Below are 5,152 nucleotides of genomic sequence, written 5' to 3'. Positions count from 1 at the left end.
CTTGAAAGAATAATATTGAGGATTTTTGTGTTGATGTTCATAAGGGAGATTGGTCATAGGTTCTCTTTCTTTGTTTGGTCTTTGTGTGGTTTAGGTATAAGCATAGTTGTGGTTTCATAGAAGGAATTGGTTAGTGATCTTTTTGTTTCTATTTTGTGAAATAATTGGGACTGTATTGGATATAAATCTATGAAAGCCTGATAGAATTCTGTACTAAACACTTGTGGTCCTGGGGTTTGTTTGGTTGAAAGACTTTTAATAACTGCTTCTATTCTTTAGGAGTTATGGGACTGTTTGAGTGGTTGATCTGATCCTAATTTAACTTTGGTACCTGGTATATGACTAGAAAATTGTCCATTTCCTCCAGATTTTCAGGTTTGTTAAGTATAATGTTTTGTGGTAGGATCTGACTCATTTTTTAATTTTCTCAGTTTCTGTTGTTATGTTTTTCCTTTTCCTTCAGATTTTGTTAATTTTTATACTGTATCTGTGCCCTCTGGTTAGTCTGGCTAAGGGTTTTTCTATACTGTTGATTTTCTCAAAGAACCAGCTCCTGGTTTTGTTGCTTCTTTGTATAGTTCTTTTTGTTTCTACTTGGTTGATTTCAGCTCTGAGTGATCATTTCCTGCCTTCTACTCCTCTTGGATGAATTTGCTTGTTTTGTTTTTAGTTTTCAGGTATGCACTCAACTTGTTAGTGTATGTTCTCTCCAATTTTTTTGCAGGAGTCAGAGATATGAGTTTTCCTCTTCAAACTCCTTTCATTGTATTCCATAAATTTGCAAATGAGGTGCCTACATTTTCATTAAATTCTAAAAGATCTTTAATTTCTTTTTTTACTTCTTCTTTGATCAAATTATTATTGAGTAGAGGCTTGTTTGGTTTTCATGTTTGAGTGGACTTTCTGTTGCTTTTTCATCATTGAAGATTAGCCTTAGTTCATGGTGATCTGATAGGATCCATGAGATTATTTCAATTTCCTAGTATCTTTTGAGTCCTCTTTTGTGACCAATTATATGGTCAGTTTTTGAGAAGGTACCATGAGCTGCTGAGAAGAAGTTGTATACTATTCTTTTTGGATGGAATGTTCTATATGTATTTGTAAAGTACATTTGATTCAAAACTTCAGTCAATTCCTCCGTGTCTCTTTTTAGTTTTTGTTTCCATTGTCTGCTCATTTATATGAATCTTGCAATTAAATCTACTATTATTGTGTGTGGTGCAAGGTATGCTGTGAGGTTTAGTAAAGTTAGTTTTATGAATGTGGGTACCCTTTTACTTGGAGCATAGATATTCAGAATTGAGAGTTCATCTTGGTAGATTTTTTTCTTTGATGAGTATGAAGTGTCCTCCCTTACCTTTTTTGATAACTTTTGGCTGAATATCAATTTTATTTGATATTAGAATGGCTACTGAAGCTTGTTTCAGGGACCATTTGCTTGGAACGTTTTGTCCCAGTCTTTTACTCTTAGGTATTGTCTGTCTTTTTCACTGATGTGCATTTCCTGTATGCAGCAACATGCTGGGTCCTGTTTACTTCTCCAGTCTGTTAATCCATGTCTTTTTATTGGGGAATTGTGCGCATTGAGGTTAATAGATATTAAGAAATAGTGATAGCTGTTTCCTGTTATTTTTGTTCTTAGAGATGGAATTATGCTTGTGTGGCTATCTTTCTTTGAGTTCGTTGCAAGATTACTTTCTTGCATTTTTTAGGGTGTAGTTTCCCTATTTGTGTTGGAGTTCTCCATACATTGTCTTTTGTAGGACTGGATTTGTGTAAATATTTTGTGTACATTTTTGTGTCATGGAATATTTTGGTTTCTCCATCTATGTTAATTGAGAGTTTTGCTGGATATAGTAGCCCAGGCTGACATTCGTACTCTGCTAGGGTCTGTATGACATCTGCCCAGAATCTGGCTTTTAGAGTTTGTATTGAGAAATCTTGTATAACTTTGATAGATCTGCCTTTATATGTTTCTTGACCTTTTCCCCTTACTGCTTTTAACATTATTTCTTTGCAAACATAATTTTCATTGTGCATGTGTGTGCGTCTGTATGTGTGTGTGTGTGTGTGTGTGTGTGTGTGTGTGTTTGTTTATTTAACAGTAAGCTGATAAACCAGTGGTCAGTTTCTTCCTGTCTCTGCACCATTACTGACCTGTTAGTCTCTAAGACCCTGGGCCAGTGTTTTTCACCACTGGATGCTTTGACTTGGATGGATTTCACATGAATCCCAAAATGATCCCTGAGAGTTGTGTCAGTGTGTTTTTACATCCTAGCTGGGAACTTGTCCTTCTCTTTCACTTTTCACTCTTGCTTCAAGGGGTCTGTCTAGACCTGGTGATTTTTTTTTATGCATCAGCCCTAACTAGTTACATTGTGCCTCCCTCTATGCTGTCAGTTCTGGCACATCATGGCTATGTCTGTGCCCATGCCACACTTTTGAAATTCTCAAGCATAGTCCTTTTGCTTCTTTGTCTACTCCCAAAGACATCACTGTGGTCATGGGGGTGAACGTCCCCTTCTGTACTGAGAACCCTTGCTTCTCCTCTGTCTCTGGCAGCCTACCAAAGATCTGCAGCCATCAGTCTGTACAGCTTAACCGCATGGTTCCTCCATGCTAGGCCAGACCATGATCCAGGAATACACTGTGCCGAATCCTGTTCTCTTACTCTTGGTAGTGTCCACACTGGGTGCAGATAACTTGAGATACAAGATATGCAGTCCTATATTCCATGTTAGTACACCAGCCCTTTAGTAAAAAGTGTGTGGAAAAAACCCACATCTGTCTCGGGCTCACTAGCAAGTCTTAGTGAAAAATCTGAGGCAATAAGTTCACTGGCAATGCCTACCCACTTCTGCTGATTCCCACATTGGCCAAACTTAATGTGACCCCTTTCTTTTCTACTTAACCTGACACAGCAGCAGCCCAGCTTCCCACAGAGACTCACCACCCTCAGGGCCACAGGACATACCACATTCTTTCCCACCTTGGGTAGAGGAACCCACAGACCCTGAGCCTAGAGTTTGCCAAGGCCAACACTAAGATGGTCAAGATCAAACTAATAGGGACATCAGATCCCTTATGACCTGATGGAGGGTCTCTTATTCCTGTGTCCCCAGAGGCCTGGCTCCCTTACACTTTCTACACTGCAGAGCTGACTCCACTCATTTCACATAGTACTTTCCCCTGCCCAGCTGCCACTAGTGCTGCTGCTGCCTCCCTATGTGCTCAGATGCACTGGTACCATTCCTCTGTCACCACTCAGCAAGGACAGATGTATTGGCAGTTCTTTTAGCTTCTCAGTCTTCTCACCCTGGAGTTGGTCATGGGTTGTTTGGAACCCAAACAGGGCTCTGCTATCACTGCCACTTGAGGACTACGTAGAATTGCTCCTTCTCTCTAGACACTGTGAATCTTAACCCTTACTATATGGCTGTTTTTTTTTCCCTCGGTTCTCTTAGGCCTTCAGGAGAATTGGGAGGGGCCTTCTTACTGGGATACTTAGACCCAGTTTGCAAGCCTCACTTGGACCCAGCACAGCCTACTTGTTTCTGTAGTTTTTCCATCAAGGGATGTTTAATTTAGCATGTTTATAAATTGTGACCGGTGTAAATATGTGTGTAAGGTTTGTTCCCACACTGTCACCATAGCTACAGGTCTTGGCAATGGAGGCTTGTCAAGCCCAGTTCCTCCTCCACTTATGACTCCTATACTTACCCTGCCTCAAGGAAGCCTGAACCTTGTGGCCCCTTCTGCCTTGAGAGCACAGGTTAGTTGACCATGTAGGTTTTCTTCTGGTGTCCTTGACCACTCTGGCTTGCTGAATTCTATCCTCAACTTTTCCACAAGTTTCATTGAGTTCCATCTGGAATTTGGCTGTGGGTCTTTGCATCTGTCCCCATCCACTGCTGGATGAAGCCTCTCAGGAGACAGTTATACTATGTTCCTTTCCAAAAGCACAGCAAAATATCATTAGTGTCAGAGGTTGGTATATATGATCGGTCTTAAGTTGAGTCAGTCATTGGTTGGCTGTTCCCTCTGTCTCTGCTTTATCTTTATCACTGCATGTCTTGAAGACACCACAAAGTTTGGGTTGAAGATATTTGTGTGAATTGATGGTCTTCTCCCTCCTCTGGGAGTCCTTCCTAGCTACAAGAGTTGGCCATGAGGGGAAGGAAGTTGGAAAGGAAAGATATGTGTAACACATTGCAGATGGGTAGCTGGTAAAGAGTATGTGGTTTGCTACAATCTGGGTGTAAGACTGGGGGTGAATTTGGAGAAAGTCAGGAAGTAATGAAGATGTAAATTTAGCCTACCTGCTTCCCAGGCCAAGTTGGATAGTGGGTTCAGAGTGATACGTGTACCATTACAAGATCTTTATCCTTAGAAGGGAACAAGCAGAAATGTATGTGACATTTTAGAAGTCATATATGAATGAAGTTTAGTGTCTGCATAGACATTGATGCACAAACTAGAAGTTAGTAGACCAAGGATTAGATTAACTTCTGAATTTCATTTATGATTGCTTATCTGTATTACAAAATGGCATTAATTTTTGGTTGAATCCATAAGTGTGACTACTGTGAAATAATATATCCCTACAGAATACTTTGTTGATTGCTGAAAAGTCAGTATGTGAGACTACCTCTGCATATAATGGATGATGACATCATAATTTGCATAGGGTCTGTGTGGAATGTGTATGCATGATTTTTTTAACCTCATTAATCTCATTTCTTACTTTGGATCCCATGATGAAATTCACATATGAGATTTCAATTGGCTTTCTGACACAGGCCTGAGACTAACTATCCCCAGAACATCTATGCCATGAACATTAATGAAATAACTACCCTAAGGCAAGAATGGACGATCTTAAAAACATATTTTCCATCTTATGGTTCATATTTACTTCAAATGTAAAGCCCTTGGGCCAATTGTTTGCATTCCTCTAAGGACAATTGGTCAGAGTCAGAAGAAAGTAGCTCGGGGAGTTTGTGGTCAGATTGAATGGCAGGGATTCATGGACAATTTGAGTTGCCTCTCCAGTCAGTAATGGTAATAAAAACCAGGCACACACGTGTCCATGACTACATGATCAGAGTGTGTCCATGGGACTGCACATGTAACCTCTGTTCAGGCTTACTGA

Source organism: Rattus norvegicus, chromosome 7 (assembly GCF_021556685.1).
Source record: "Rattus norvegicus strain SHRSP/BbbUtx chromosome 7, alternate assembly SHRSP_T2T, whole genome shotgun sequence".
NCBI classification, from domain to species: domain Eukaryota; kingdom Metazoa; phylum Chordata; class Mammalia; order Rodentia; family Muridae; genus Rattus; species Rattus norvegicus.
Note: the sequence above shows the minus strand (reverse complement) of the source record.